This window comes from Eubalaena glacialis, chromosome X, assembly GCF_028564815.1.
Source record: "Eubalaena glacialis isolate mEubGla1 chromosome X, mEubGla1.1.hap2.+ XY, whole genome shotgun sequence".
NCBI classification, from domain to species: domain Eukaryota; kingdom Metazoa; phylum Chordata; class Mammalia; order Artiodactyla; family Balaenidae; genus Eubalaena; species Eubalaena glacialis.
Genome location: NC_083736.1, coordinates 26,879,033 through 26,896,459, shown reverse-complemented (window position 1 = coordinate 26,896,459; position 17,427 = coordinate 26,879,033). Strand labels below are relative to the sequence as shown.

The 17,427-nt window shown below is 36.6% G+C and overlaps 1 protein-coding gene and 1 pseudogene across 1 annotated transcript in view; one reads left to right on the top strand and one right to left on the bottom strand.

The window, feature by feature from the left end:
• IL1RAPL1 (interleukin 1 receptor accessory protein like 1) overlaps positions 1 to 17,427 on the bottom strand; it is a 712,722-nt gene that overhangs the window by 323,057 nt on the left and 372,238 nt on the right. The gene's annotated exons all lie outside the window — the stretch shown is intronic.
• On the top strand, positions 4,910 to 5,809 carry LOC133082283 (elongation of very long chain fatty acids protein 5-like; annotated as a pseudogene).

Sequence of the window (17,427 nt, the reverse complement as noted above, 5' to 3'; positions counted from 1 at the left end):
ACACCATTTGTTAGATTACTACCGAAATGTTACAGTAGCATTGGTTGCGGTTTAAGAACAGAGGGATGCTAGCCCAAGAAAACACTGCATGCTGCTTTCCTAAGTAAATCCTGCTAAAGAGAGTGTCTTTTCCTATTAATTCTTGATGGAGATGAACATTCCCATGGCTCTGGGCTCACATACTTTTGTTGGACCCTATCTGAGTGAGATGGAGCTGGTGGCCTGGAATAATGTGCTGGAACACTACCACAATCGCAGCTCTCTAAGGAGGATTTCATTAATCCACTCACGGATCCGTGGTAAAACCATGAATATACCTGAGATGATTTTTTTAATTTTTGATCTGACTACAAAGAAAGTTTGCTGAACAAATTGATGGTGCAAATAACATTGTATACTACATGTCTTTCTTGAATAATGTTAAGGAAATAGGGGTCTTAAACTATTTGAGAAATAAATTTGGAACACAAACAAAAAATGCCCTTCCTACATGAGAGCTAAATATGGTAATCAGAAAACAGAAGTGATGCTTTCAGGACCTAATTAATAAATGGCTTTGTGAAAAAAATCCTTTGGATTAGCAACACTGGAGTTCTTTGCTTGAATTAGCTACAGGGCCTTCACATATGTTGCTTCCTCTACCTGGCTCCCTGTCCCTTATCTCTCCGCCACAGAATTTTCCATAGTCTTTAATCATTTACTAATTTTTGTGAGTATTTTGTTAATATATCTCTCCCCCAATAGACTAGACACTTTTGTATTTGTTCATTGTTGCCTACCTACCACTGTGGCCTGGTTCACAGAAGGCACTCAAAACTTATTTTTTGAAAAAAAAATATTATACACACACACATTTTGTGATCTCTTTCTCTGGGGAGTATCTTGTGGGTAATTAATTCTGTTCAGTAATTTGGCACCATAAAAGAACATTTTTGCAAGCATTATATTTATAGTCTATATTTCATAGAATGTTTACAGTAAAAAATAAACTTCACAATTAGTTCTTTTGGTTTTAAGTTATGGAAACCTGTTTGAACTAGTTTTAGCAAAAGGTAGTTTCTTAAACGCATATATGGCTATCTCACACAACCCAAGGGCAGGGTGATGGTGTGAAATGGAGCCTTATCCAAAAACTGTGGAGAAACCAGAATTTGCTCTTCATATCTCAACTCTGCCTCTCATTATATATTTGTTTCATTCCTTTTCTCCCTCTCTCTCTCCACACCCCCACCCCCGCCGGTAGAATCACTTTTTGGTTCTATTTCTAAAGCACATGTCAGAAAACATCTACTGCCAACAGCCTGTGAGTTTGCAACATTTCCATTTAAGAGCTCAAAGTTTCACTGGATGATCATTTCCCAGTTCTAACTCTAAAATCCTGAGAATGGACTCAGATTAGCTCAGCCGGGGTCAGGAGCCAACCTCTGGCTATATCTCTACAGATGAGGTGGGGTCACTTTGTAAAAATGTGTTTGCTTCCACTGTAACCATTCAAAAGGAGGAGGGAGGAGGAAAAGCCAGTTCCCACAGACATGGGATTGCTGGGAAGGCAAAACCCTGCAGAGGGTTGTATGAAGAAGAAACCTGGTGATCTTTGCCCGCCACTTGCATCGACATCCTTACGGTTAACTTTTATTATGCGTTAATAAAGAAGCAGGCATTGAAGACTTGGTTTGAGGGGGGGGAACTGTTGTATCTCAATATGAATAATTTCTGCATTTCAGGGAGAAAAATAATAGAGGCAATGGAGACGGAAATTGAACATTTGGGAAGCAGCTGCATGACCCGATTCATTCTTCTCTATACTTTAAAACTATTTTTTCCTTATGCACAATAGTATAATGAGATGAGATGTGAGAAGATTTTCTGATTATTCCCTTTATGACTATGTTGAATCTGTGATAAATTTAAGATGGAAGTAGGGCTGGGGATATCCTGGGCACTTGGTCATAATATTGGTTAATCTCTTTAGAATATGGTAATAAAGGCAGGCAGCCATCTTACAAAGGGATTATAGTGGGGACATTTCACAAAGTAAGAGTGGGATGGCCAGAAAAGCTGCCCCTCTGTCCTTTCAAATCAGATGTGAGGATAATCACAGAGATAACTATCTTGGCTTTCCAATGATAAGCAAGGCATCCTGTAATCATTCTATACCTGATTAACTTTCACTGGTATTGATTTTAAAAGACATTTTTTTCATACAGAAACTAGAAGTGACTTTCAAAGAGAATAAGATCTCTTGGAGAAATGACATTCTCAATAAAAGAATTTTAAAAGAAGTCTCTAAACAAGGACATTGTTCCTACTGGCAAATGATATGACACCCATAGAAACATGGAACTGTATAGTTTGAAGATTCCTTCGAGAAATCATGATTAACCCTTTATTTTACAGACATGAAACCTAAAGTTCAATGATAAGGAGACATTTGTCCAAGATTCGAGTATATTCTAGGGAAAATAATCTAAAAAATTACTATCTAAGTATATTTAATGACAGCTAGTCTAGTGGTAAGAGCAAGTAAGTTTAGCTCAATACATGTATAATCAAATATAAGAAAAAAATCATGTTTCCATTCAAATAATGAAAATGAAACTTAGGTTCCTTTTTTGAGATTCATTCATTTATTTAAAAAAAAATTACTGTTCTTACAAGTTACATGAAGAACTGTAACATTTTTGCTAAAAGTTTCAAATTCTTAAAATTGAATGAGGTCAATGGCTATTTAGGACAGCGGTCAGCAATCTATGGCCCATGCCTGTGCTTGTAAAAAAAAAAAAAAAAAAAAGAGTTTTATTGAAACACAGCCATGCCTATTCTTTTCTGCATTGTCTGTGGCTGCTTTTGGGATGCAAAAGCAGAGCTGAGTAGTTGGGACTAAAACTATATATCTCACAAGACTAAAATATGTACTATCTGGTCCCTTTAGAAAAAGTCTGCAGATCCCTGTCTTAGGGCACGTTTCCAAATGGCCATCTTGTAGCAGTCATGGTTATTTCATGAATATCAATTAATTCACCTTAATTATTCTAAAATTGTTTCATAATCAAATGTTATATTGCATGTGACATGCATGTAAGTATCTAGTAATAAAAATAGTCAAGCTTTTCTAGTCATAAACAATATTCCAATCTCCTATACACTTTTTTTTTGGTATTTGCATAGGTATATGTTTTCTTTTTAGCCTCATGTGGCTTTTATTTTACTTTATTTTTTTTAATTGAAGTATACTTGATGTACAATATTATATAAGTTACAGGTGTATAATATAGTGAGTCACAATTTTAAAGGTTATGCTCCATTTATAGTTATTATAAAATATTGGCTACATTCCCTGTGCTGTACAATATATCCTTGTAGCTTATTTTATACCTAATAGTTTGTATCTCTCAATCCCATACCCCTATATTGTCCCTGCCTCCTTCCCTCTCCCCACTGGTAACCACTAGTTTGTTCTCTATATTTGTGAGTCTGCTTCTTTTTTATTACATTCACTAGTTTGTTGTATTTTTTAGATCCTATAGACTTCATAATGTTGATTAACTTATATTTCTCATATAAGAAAAAATTCTGCAGGCAGCACTTGAAACACATAAACAATGGTTGCCACTATAAAAAATGGATGCCACAGGCACTTATCTATGCCCTGATGATCTTCAGACTATAATTGTACATTTGAGACATTAACAAAAATATTTTAGAAGTCACTTTTCCTAAAAAATGCTTTAGTTTATCATAGCTCTAAAGGAATGTAAAGCAAAGGTAAGAAACCTATGGGCCACATACCCACCTTTTTGAGAAATAATAGAAGACAATCCTTTGTTATTTAAAGGATACAGGTTTGAAAATTAATGACTTAACACTACAATCCATGAATGTTCTTATCGGTCTCCTACTATGTGGCAAGTTCTAGTTAATAACTGAGGTTATAAAAAGGATAAGATATTATCTCTGCTTTTGAAGCACTGACAGTTTCTTGTACTTTATATTTACTAAGAACTTCTGGGACATTAACTAGCATAGTTATTTTAGTTTATGAAAGCTGCAGCTCAGAATTCCTCTCTAATGAATTCATGTTTGTAGGATGCCAGTATTTTCTAGTAAACCAAGTGTTTGTTTTATCACAAAATTATTTCTTGGCACCACATCACAAAAAACCTTAACTTCATGAAGAATTAAACATACTGATAGCCTTATACTGAAGAGTTTGGGATAATATGGGAATTTGTTTTCTCTGAAACAACATAGCCGAAGAGTTGCTCTATTTTCAAAAATGCCAAGTGGTACATCAAGGTCAAATAAGACTGTTTTCACCAAAGAAATTTATCCTATGTTTGTAACATCACAAATAACTACGAAGAGAATGTCTTTAAAACCATGAGATGTTAGATATGGATGGGATCTTACAAATCATTTTACAGCTTAAGAGTAATAAGTCAACTGAGGTGAAGTCAGAGGCAATTCCATGGTATTTGGAGAAGGATGAGAGGCAAGATACCCCTTGGCCCATGGCTTAGATTCAAGAATTCAAATTTAGATTTGGTATGATTTACAAATGAATTTATATACTCACTCAAAGAGCTATTGATAGAATTGAAAAAAAGATATTCATATTTATATTTGTGTTAAATTACAAGTACCTACCAACCACTTGGTACAATGAATTGATATTTTAAAAAATTAATCTCACCATTATTCTTTTGAATAGCACAACAGATGTCATTTTTATGGTACGGAGTTAGTAAGTTACATAGGTACATTATGAATATCAATTTGTGGTGGCGGGTCCTGCTGGCCGGCGCCTCCCTCCCGCCTCCTCCTAGCTCGGCTGGCTCCGGACGCCGCCGCCAACGCCGCCTCGCCGCTTCTCGGAGCTGCAGCCGCCCTCGGCCTAAGAGGTTTAAAAATGGAACACTCTGATGCAGCACTTAGTACCTATTACCAGGCATTGCTCAGCCCCCGAGATCCCAGACTAAAAGGATGGTTTCTTCTGGACAATTAAATCCTTACTTTGCTCTGCTCCATCCTATAGTTGCTAACTGTATGGCTGGGACCAAAATATATGAAGAACAGGCAGCCGTTCTCTTGCCGGGGGAGTTTAGCGGTGTATAACCTTGGACGCACACTGCTCTCTCTCTCTATGTTCTGTGAGTTAGTGACGGGAGTATGGGAGGGCCAGTACAACTTCTTCTGCCAGGGCACACGCAGTGGAGGAGAAGCAGACATGAAGATCGTCCGCGTGCTCCGGTGGTACTACTTCTCCAAGCTCATCGAGTTCATGGCCACCTTCTTCTTCATCCTGCACAAGAACCGCCACCAGGTCACAGTCCTGCACGTGTACCACCGCGCCTCCATGCTCAACATCTGGTGGTTCGTGATGAACTGGGTCCCCTGTGGCCACTCTTATTCTGGTGCCACGCTTAACAGCTTCATCCACATCCACATGTACTCGTACTACGGTCTGTCGTCCGTCCCTTCCATGAGGCCGTACCTCTGGGGCAAGAAGTACATCACGCAGGGGCAGCTGCTTCAGTTTGTGCTGACCATCATCCAGACCAGCTGCGGGGTCATCTAGCCGTGCGCCTTCCCTCTTGGTTGGTTGTATTTACAGATTGGATACATGATTTCTCTGATTGCCCTCTTCACAAACTTCTATATTCAGACCTACAACAAGAAGGGGGCCTCCCGGAGGAGAGAACACCAGAAGGACCACCAGAACGGCTACGTGACGGCCGTAAACGGCCACACCAGCAGCTTTTCTTCCCTGGAAAACAGTGTGAACCCGAGGAAGCAGCTTAAGGACTGAGGCCCAAGGGTTGACAGCTTCTGAGCCACGTCGTCTGATTGTAAGCACATATGAATTGTGCCCAATGCTCGTTAACAGCTGCTGTAACTAGTCGGCCTACCATAGTGTGACTCACGTAGGACCTCTTCCATCAGTTCCAAACCCCTAGAAAATGTAGACAGATTATCCAAGTAGGCATAAGATTTTTAACATTTCTGGGCTCTCACCGACCCCTGCGCTAGACTGTGGAGGGCGTGTTGTTGTAGTACACGACACTGCTGTTGCCTTATTAGTTATAACATGATAGGTGCTGAATTGTGATTCACAATTTGATAACACTGTAATCCACACTTTTTTTTTGTTTTTACTGTAGATCATGCATGTGATTGTAAATTTGTATAATGTTGTTACAGTAGAGAAACACACATGCCTTAAAATTTAAAAAGCTTATTAGTTTAAATTAGGGTATGTTTCAAGTTTTTATTCATTTCTAATAGCTCCGTTCAGAAAAATCAAAGACCGTGATTTATGAAACTATCGTGTGACACATAATTTCAAGTGACTTGTACATGTGAAATCGGCACCTTCAGTTTTGTAATATTGGTTTTAAATCAGGCAGGTTCAAATCTAGTGGAACAGTCAGTTTAACTTTTTAATAGATTTTTTTTTTTTGAGTGCCACTATTAATAATGTAAAACGGGAGGGGGGTTCTAAAGCAGTCTTGATGAAACTTCAAATATATATTCTTTGTCTTCAAGATTTTAGGAAGTGTGTAGGATGAGTAGGCCGTTTTAAATTTCAGAAGTGCTAAGTGTTTTTATACAGGAGACAAAGCCCATTTTGCTTTCCACTTGTGAGAGAAGATATATATTTTCCAAGAGAGATGATTAAATGTTTACCATTTGACAGAGTCCCATAGATGAGCAGTGGGGAACTGGTTGCCAGGGTCCAAATTTGGATTGATTTCTGTACTGCTATCTGTTTTGACACAAACTTCTTTTGAAAATGTGCCTAGCTTACCAAAATGAATAAAGGTGGGGAAAGGACCTTAAATTTAAGGTAAAATTAAACAGATAGCTGCAGCATGAGAGAACTGGGAAACTGGATAGAGATGGTTTGTTTAATGTAAACCTAATAGCACCTGTAATTTTTTTTTCCTGCTTCGAATCTAAAGATTTGTTTAGAAATACTTGTTTAAAAATAAGACCGCTTATCATAAAATCATGTCTCACACCCTAGAGGCAGTGATCAAACAGATAAGGACTGTTGCGTGTGTCATTTTAAAGTGTTGGAATTTAGCCTCTGAATACCTCCTCCATTGGAGGAAAAAACATTCATTGAACCACTCATGACACATCTGAGAAGGTCGTTGACAATGTATAAATGAATTGGTGGTTTGATATTTATGTAAATATCAGTTTATCATGCTTTAATTTTGCACATTCATATTATAGGGAGCCAGTTGGTTCTCTTAATTAGTCTTGTGGGTTTTCTGTTTGGAAGGAGTCACAGCATCTGTTTACATTTACCTTATCAAATCTAGAATGTATATATTTGTAAATGTATGTCTTCCTAGGTACTAGCTTGCGAATGTCTTTACATATTTCATTACAGAAACTGTAACATTCAATAGTGTGCTGTCAGAGTGTGCTTTAGCTCATCTGCATATACCCACAATGTTAAATAATGTCTATACATTAATCATTAAAATGTTTTTGATTAAAAAAAAATTTGTAACCTTGACTTGGCATGTCATTTTTTTACATTCTAAGAAAAAAAATAGACATGGTCTTAATTTACCTAAGTGTTTAGAAGCCACAGAGGAAGTGGCATGCTAAGGTGGCATGGCCATGAAGGAATGAGACTGGAACTAAAGCCTGAGATCCAGATCCAATCTAGCATACAGTCCCTGCGTTTATGTGTATTGGTATTAGGACCCCAATGAAGCCATATTCTTGTTGAAGTAAGATATTATATCATAATATCCATACCTACCCATCCCTCAACTACAATATACTGCACATAGTAAGTATATATTAAATGTATGCTTTCTTCATTCACATTGTAACTGACTTCCCCAATAATTTGGAATGAGAGAATATTAAGAATAAATCACTAAGGAAACAATGGATTGTCTGAGGTAAATTATCTAAACCAGATATTTGATCCACTGTTGCAGTTTTGAAAAATGAGAAATACAAGAACACATTTAGGTCTGTGCTATACATTACCCCAAGTGGAGAGCTATTATTATGAGCTTAACTCAGGTCAACTTAAGCCTCAAACCCTACTTTAAATGCCTTTCTTGCAGAGGAACCAAGTATCAAAACTAAAACAAACCAGAAAAACTACTACACTTTGATTGTAAGCATGAACAGCAAGTCTGAGACCTTTCTTTTGTTGATTTGAATAATTACTTTAATTTTTACTATAATATTGATAGTGTAGACCTGGCCTCACTGTAAAAGATAGAAAAAGGAGGAAAAATACTCATAGCATACATACGTAAAAAATATATCCCATTAGGAAAATGGGGAAAATGTATAGAAGAGGGAACTCGACGAAAAATCATGAAAATTTTCAACGTCACTACTGATCAATAAAATATAAATTAAGATTAGACAAGATTTCAATCACATTTTTTTATCATACTTATAAATGGCAAGGATATGGAGAAATAGAAACTCTTAGACAGTGCTACTGCATATACAAATCAGAACAACTATTTTGAAGAACAATTTGGAAATATATGTCAAACACGTGCAAGTCTTATTGCTTCATGCCTCCACTTCCAGTTATAGACCCTAGGGAAACACTTATTCCTGAGCATAAAGATGCAGGTACGTGAATGTTCATTACAGTATTGTTCATTATTGCCACAATAACAAGAAAATCTAAATTACCAATCACAATAGATTGATTAATAAAAAATGAGTAATATTTATTCAATGCGCTATTATAGAGCAGTTAAAATGGATAAACTTGAGCTACAGGTATCAAACTTGATAAGTATCTAGACATAATGATAAACAAGGGAATGGAATTACTCAGAACAGAATTACAATGGAATACTACACAGCCATAAAAAGAATGAAATTCTGCCATTTGCAGCAATGTGGTTGGACCTAGAGAATATTATGCTTAGTGAAATAAGTCAGAGACAGAAAGGCAAGTACTGTATGATATCACTTATATGTGGAACCTAAAAAATAATACAAATGAAGGTATATGCAAAATAGAAACAGACTCAGATATAGAAAACAAACATGTGGTTACCAAAAGGGAGAGGGAAGGGAGGAGGGACAAAGTAGGGATATGGCGTTAATAGATGCAAACTACTATGTATAAAATAGATACGAAATAGGGATATTATTTATAGCACAGGGAATTATAGCCATTATCTTATAATAAACTATAATGCAGTATAATCTTCAAAAACAATCACTATGCTGTTCACATGAAACTAATAAAATATTGTAAATCAACTATACTTCAGTTTAAAAAAAGACATAATGATAAACTAAAAAAAGACAAATTTCGGAAGAATAGGTGAGCATAATAGCTTTATATAAACTTTAAAATATGCAAAATTATGCTCTATATTCTCCACATCTGTAGGAAGTGAAAACTGTTAAACATGCATGAAAACAAACATCAAATTTAAAATAACAGTTACTTCTGTGGTGAAAGTAGGAAAAGGGAAAAGAAAGAGTACATGGAGAACTTGGAATTTATCTAATGTTTTATTTTCTTTTTATTTAAAGTAAATATGGCAAAATGTTAAGATCTTATAAAGCTGAATGAATGGTGGATACATAAATGTAAATAGTATATCAGTGTTTTCAAACTGTGGGATGATACCCGTATTGTGGGTCTGAAATCACTTTGAAAGATTGAGGCTTATATTCTTAAAAAGAATGAAGTAAAAAAAAATAGGAAATATCAGCGTAAACTGCAGTACATCTAAGCAGTGTTTTGTGGATAGTTTGCTTCAGTTATTTGTATATTTATGTATGTATGTAAATGTGATATAAAATAGGTTTTCTTACTCTGAACTTTGGGTAAAAATGTTTTAAAGGTACTGCATTATATTATTCTGTACCATTTCTATCTTTTCAAAATATTTCATATTTAAATTTAAAAAAATATATTATTAATCGAAAATATTGGGAATCAGTAGATTTTTAAAAGACAGCTATAACTTTTAAATCACAGAAAGAATTAGGTCTGTTTAACCACTTATAATGTTACATATATTTTTTAAAATATTGATATCTCAAAAGGATAGATGAGTCAGTGAACATGAAATTTGAACTCAGAGTCTCTGAGTTACAATTTAATGCTTAGTTCTCTGAGTTAAATTGCTTTTTATAAATCAAAGTTTTTCTAAATCTTAAATCCCATTCAGACATGTTTATTTTGCTGTATTTCAATTAAAGCTTAATATATTGGCATTTTTAAGTTAGTTATCATTTAAGTTTCTTGGAGATGTAACTCTGGAAATGTAATGAGAAATCCTTACATGATGAGTAACCATCAGAAACTAGATTAAGAGAATAAATGAGAAAGCAGGCCAATGACTTTTGATCCTTATATTTATATATTTTTTTCTTATTTTTCTCTACTAGGACAGGGTTTCAAAGCTTCCACAATAGCCAATATGCTTGGCCTCTGATACACACAAATTATTTACTCCATTTATGTATCACTTATGTCAGATAGTACGTTAAGTTCTAATAAACTGAGTGGGAGGTGGCAGGGGGAGGAACCTGTATAAAATAGTTCCAAAATGAAGCCCTTATCCTGTGGAAACCTTTCAGAAAATATACCTATGATTTCAAAACTGTGTTTATGTGTCTTCATTGCAGAAGGTATTAACAAAAGCCAGCTCATATGCATTTCCATTTCAAGTTTTCTTAGTGTCATTGATACTAGTTGTAAATTATTAAAATTGGAAGATATTGAATGAAATCAAGACAACTACAGACTATATTGGCATTAATTAGCATATCCTTGACATCTAAATTTATCTATTCTAATAAGCTATATAATGCACAGAAACACAATTTTAAAATGCTTTTGTAGTAACAAAATGTATTTATCGCTGAATTTATACCTTTGGCACTCAAAAAAGATGCAGATGGGCCATAATTCATAGGGTCTATATATCTTCCAAATTTGTTTGTTTGCTTTATTCATGTCTGCTGTTTTCAAAAAGGATTTTGAGATAGATTGTAATAAAAGGCCCATGCAATAGGCTTGTTGACCAGAAGATAAATTATCTAAAGCATTACAGTAAGGAAGAGAAGAAACGGTTATTGAGGGGGTGGGTGAAGAACATATAATTACACAATAGTATTAGCTAAGAATAGTTACTTTAATCATCTACCAAATTTAGCCTGTACTTCCCTGGAAGTCAAGACAAATTTTTAAAAATCAGTATGAATCGTATATGTCTAGTTGTAGTTAATCAGCAGAGATAAATTCGAGTTTTAAATCTAAGGGACACAACTTTTTAAAAAAAATCATGAATTTTTCCATAAGGAACACTCAACAACATAATGGATGACATTTTGAGTATTCAATGGGGTTTTAGAGAAGTCATTGAAACAGTCTTCCCTTGACCATGTTGTATGTCAAACCGTGATAAAAAGCTAAAGGGGATCTTGTTTGTGTAGCTCAGCAGGCTGTATATTACAGATCTACAATGATTCTATCTGTAATAATTTATAAGTTTGGCAGCTAACAAACTTGAGGAAAAAATATTGTTTGAAACAACCTTGGTAGACCAAAGGGGGTGGATTATTTGAGAAAATGGATACTTCAGATGAGAAGAATGTTTTTGTTACCTAGTATGGTAAACTGAATATTGGCCCCCAAAGAGAGCCAGGTCCTAATCCCTGGAATTTGTGAATGTCACTTTATATGGCAAAAGGAACTTTGCCGATACAATGAAGTTAAGGATTGTGAGATGGGGAGATTATCCTGGATTATCCAGGTGGTCCCTAAATTTAATCACAAATCTCCTTTTGAGAAGGAGGCAGAGAGATTTGACTACAGAGATAGAAATCAATGGGTTACTGATGCAAGATGCTATGCTGCTGGTTTTGAAGATGGAAGAAGGGACAAAGGAATGTAAGAAATGTAGCTCTAGAAGCTCGAAAAGGCAAGGAAATTGATTCTCTCCTAGAGCTTCCAGAGGAAGGATAGCCCTACTGACACCTTGATTTTGGTCCAGTAAAACTGATTTTGGATTTCTGACTTCCAGAACTTAAAGAGAATAAATGTATATTGTTTTATGCCACCAGGTTTGTGGTAAGTTGTCACAGCAGCCACAAGAAACTAGTCTACCTAGGATAACATGAAAAATATCTTTACCAAAAGTAAAATATTTTAAAGTATCATATGCCATAGGATACTTGCCCAGTGTTACAGTCTGAATGTTTGTGTCCCCCCCCCCGCCTCAAATTCATATGTTGAAATCCTAGCGCCCAATGTGATGGTATTAGGAGATAGGACATTTGGGACGTAATTAGGTCATGAGGGTGGAACCCTGATGAATGAGATTAATGCCCTTAAAAAGAAGCCCTAGGGCTTCCCTGGTGGCGCAGTGGTTGAGAGTCTGCCTGCCGATGCAGGGGACACGGGTTCGAGCCCTGGTCTGGGAAGATCCCACATGCCGCGGAGCAGCTGGGCCCGTGAGCCACAACTACTGAGCCTGCGCATCTGGAGCCTGTGCTCCGCAACGAGAGGCCGCGATGATGAGAGGCCCGCGCACCGCGATGAAGAGTGGCCCCCGCTCGCCGCAACTGGAGAAGGCCCTCGCACAGAAACGAAGACCCAACACAGCCATAAATAAATAGATAAATAAATAAATTAAAAAAAAAAAAAAAGAAGCCCTAGAGAACTCCCATGTCCCCGCCACCATGTGAGGACACAGGAAGAGGTCTGCAGCGTGGAAGAGGGCCCTCACACAACAATGCTGGCACCCCGAACTAGGACTTCTAGCCTCTAAAACTGTGAGAAATAAACTTCTGTTATTTATAATTACCCAGTCTATCGTATTTTTACACACAGAATGCAAGGAAATCAATTGCTGATTGCTTGGGGGTGGGGTTGAAAACTTACAGGCTAATCAGCATTTTAAAATCTAATATTAAAATCCTAAGAGGATAATTTCAGGGCTAGTTATGAATTTTCTGGTTTTTCTTATTGTATTTTAGATAATATTAGTAGTATTCTCTTATTGCATTTTTGGTAACATTTTCAGTATTCTCTGGGAAATTAAGTAAAAGGCTGACTCTAGAATATAAGGCCCAGTGGGAAAATAGGGCCTCTTCCTCCTCTCTGGGTTGAAAGATTGGATCTTATTTGTAATTTACAAAATCTGTGGTTTGCAGAGCAGCTGAACCAACAGGAGGCAACACCATTCTTATTTGAAAGCTGATTTCCTTTAGTAAAGCGTCAATACTGGCTGTGACAAAATAGACAAGAAACAACAGTTCTTCAACTGACAATAATATATTAGTGGGGATCCAGGTTGTGAAGCAGACTACCTGGAGTATTCTTCCTTAAATTACTGATACAAACCACTTTAGGAGCTCTAAAGAAACAAATCGACCAGGGCATAAGCCTAGCGCGTCCTGCCCTGTTTCTCAAGAGGCTGAAGCAGGGTTGCCCAGTGCAGACATGAGAGCTTTAGAGTTTAAAAAAAATGATGGAGCCAGCAGGATGAACCCAGAAAGTCTGATGTATCAAGCCTCTAGTGAAAGTTTCTCTGGTGGCTGGCTTTGAAATGCAGAAATTCAAGCTGTATAGTTGAGTTTCCCCTGGATGTTGGCTGTTTGCTAATGCACGATAACCAGCAGCTCCTGACCTAGATGAACTGCCCCACTGACTGCTAGAGATTGCCATCATTAGGGACCTTGCTTCCTCTGTGTTCCCAGAGGACTCTGCATCTACTCCTGCACATTTTCATATTTCACTGAAGTTATTCATTTACCTGTCTCTTCCACATGCATCTTGGCTTATTTCTTTTTGTGTCTCTAGCACCGGCATAGTGCCTAGTATTTAGAAAAAGGTGAATAAATGTTTGCTCTATAAATGAATGGAAGGAAACTCCGGATAAGTCTTCTGACAAAATCATTAGCCAGGATCTTTAAATTCTAGGAATCTTGAGGCTGATGGGGAATTTGACAACGCAGGGATCAGGTTGTTACCACTTGAACCCACTTATCAAACTTGGCATCACTAAAAGTGATAATCAGACACTAGGGAGTCACTGCTACATGCTCCTGTAAACACTACTGAAGTTCTCCCACTTCACTGGGATTGCTTGGACTGGAAGCTCTATGCGGACAGGCACTTATTTTTACTCATTTTGATATTAGAAGAATATAGAATAGTGCCTAACATATAGGTGATCCATAAATTGTTATCCAATGAGTGAGTAAGCTTAGAGGACAGAGTTGAGAAGGTAGAGATGGAGGATAGGGAAATCAGAAAATAAGTGCTTATAACAGTCCAAGTATAAGGGACAACACCTGGTTTGGACTTTGCCACCCTCAACAGAGTTCCCCAGTACTGCTTCCAGTGGCAAACACGCCTTTCAGGGGCTCTGGAGTGGATCTTCCTGCTGTATATCCACTCCCTTGGCCTGGCTTCCCTCAAGAATCCCTCCTGGATCTTCCAGTTGTGCCCATTCATTTTGTTCCCTCCAAATCAGGGCTCTGATGGGCCTCTAGTGGCCCCGAATTAGCATAACATAACATGATGCATTGTACCACTAACATTGATAGCTATAAGAGTATAAAAATAAACCAGAAATTCTGAAGACTCCCCTTCTTGCCCATCTCCTGGACTCCCAAAAGAACTATCTCAGAAAATTTACTTCCAACCTGTCTCCATCTCAGAGCAATGATGACATTCTGATCACTGTGGCCTCACCCACAAAGATGAGTTCTCTCACCTGCTCCAGCATCCACAGTGATACTTTTGTAGGGACCCTGTCTCCTGTTCCTACTGAAACTATTTGAATGTGTGGTCTCCAGCATTTAATGATCTCTGCAAACTCCAATGAGCCTCACTCATTGGAGGGACCCCTTAATACCCATCTATTCAAAGCACATCACTCATTGCCCACAATCTAGCAGTAAGACCAAGCGCAGAGATAGGATGCTGGAAGAATACATTTTCCACAGATACAATTCCTAGGTTCCCTCCCCACACCTCTACTTCAAGAACTCTCCCAGAACCTCCCTCTCCACACTTCCATCCTTGAGTAGTGTTTTGACTATGAGAGAAAAACAAAAGTATTAAGATTCATGTTATTTTTATATGATTAAAATGCTATGGTACACAACATTTTGTGTATATACTATTTATGCTTACTCATTTGTTTTTCTTCAAGTTGGATTGAAAGACTTTCCAATTCCTAAGATTTGTAAGTAGCACGTATTTTTGGTAGAAGTGGTGTTCTGTTAAACCATACAGAGTAACTCTTTGGAAAAGTCATAATATCAAGCAAGGCCACACTACACTTTTTCTTCTCTGGCAGGAGAATTAGATTTACAACCACACTGCTTTTCTTATTTTTGCCCTTGTGCAGATACATTTAGAAGAGCTGTATAATATGTGCTTTTTTTAAACACACTTAAATTTTTACCATTCACTAAAAAAATGAACCATACCATAAAATCTTAGTCTTTAGATGTTTGGAGGTAGGGATTAACTCCGTAGAGCACTCTTCTGTCCATCTGTGTGTGCATACTCCAACAAGTATTTTGGAATTCTGAGAACTTTGCAAATGATGTTATCATGCAGAATATTCTTGAGAAAAGATTTTCTTTGTTTCCTAAAAAAAAACTTCTATCGACTTAAATAACATAGTCTATTCTGATCTATTCTTTTTTTTTTTTTTTTTCTTACAGTAACCATTTTTTGCTGTGCAGACATTACTGTTTGCTCAGGGGAATACCAGGTATTTGTTCAGGCAGCTTTCAAAGGAAAGAACGTACTTTTTTTTGCTCCTTTCCTAGTTGTCTGGACTAATATTAACTTCATGTGTAAATAAAAGGAGAAGGTGAGTCTATTTTGTGTTTTACTTTTTTTACTAATGAAAGAAAATGTGATGCAACGTCCCTATCTCAGCCGATTAATAAGTATTTCTATACAGAATCTGCAGAAGAATTTTAAGGGAGTCAAATAGTTTCCAGAGTTTTATTCAGTTCTTTAAGCTCTAAATACTATAAAATAGAAATTATTTTAGAATAGCCACTTTTTAAATAGTCAAAACTACTTTTCAAAATCTTGAAATCTTTCATCATTATTTCCACTTCATTGGGCCACAGAAGCACCGAAGGGAGCTGTCGCAATAGAGGTTTGTGCACACCAGAGTCTCAACTGGGACACAGATATTACCTTGAGAATCTGGCAGTTTGCCTAAAAATTGGAAGTTTGAGCAAATAAGGCAAGTAGACCATGGGCAGTGTGTGTGCGTTTGTTAGCTGCTGTAACTATTCCAGGTGAGTTCAGTCTCTCAGAAGATCCTTGACCCTAATTTTGAGCCTAAAAGATGACAAATAAGTGCTTGATAACATAGTAACATAGTATTTTAAAAATCGATCTCTCCTGTCATGTCCTACCATGTCCAAAGTTTCCCTGATCAAATAAGCCCATTGCCCCTTTTAGCTCTATCATTTATAGCAAACTTTGTTGTTGTTGTTAAATTTATGATTTTTCACTGCCCTCCTAGGCAGATAGTTGCTGGTAAGAGTCTTTTTTTCTTTTTCTTTTGTTTTCTGCTGCAAATAAGAACACTATTAAGCAGTTTGGGGAGGGAGCAAATAGGTACTGAATCATTAAGACAGAGCGTGAGAAGGAGCCAAAGAGCCTTGCATAAGAAATGCTGAGGGAAGAGGGGACAGACAAACTAGCGGTATGGGATTAACAGTCACAGACTACTGTGTATAAAATAGATAAGCGACAAGGATATATTGTATATAGCACAGGGAATTATAGCCATTATCTTGTAATAACTTATAATGGAGTGTAATCTGCAAAAATACTGAATCACTATGCTGTACACCTGAAACTAATATAATATTGTAAATCAACTATACTTCAATAAAATAGATAGGTAGGCAGACAAAAATGTTGAGAGACTGAAGTCCTCAGAGGAAGAGAAAGTACGTGGATTCGAATATTTTGGCCTGTTCTATCCAAAAGGGTAGTCGCCAGCTACTTGTAGCTATTGAGGACTTGAAATGTGGCTGGATTTCGAAGACAGTAACAAAAAAAGACTGTAAAATAGCTCATCAATAAATTTTTATGATGATTACATGTTGCAATGGCAATATTTTGGAAATACTTGGTTAGAAAAATATATTATTAAAATTAATTTCACCTGTTTTTTACTTTTAATATAACTAATTATATTTAAAATCACATATTGTGATTGGCATTACAATTCTATTCGATCGTGCTAATTTAAAAAATTCACTTCAGAAGGAATGAGTAAAAGAAATTTTAAGCCAGTTAACTAGAGGTTTAAAATAGTCAAATTAACAGAGGTATATGTTGAATTTAAAAGCCTATAAATAATGAATACGCATTCCCTGAGGGCAGGAACCTAGTGTGTC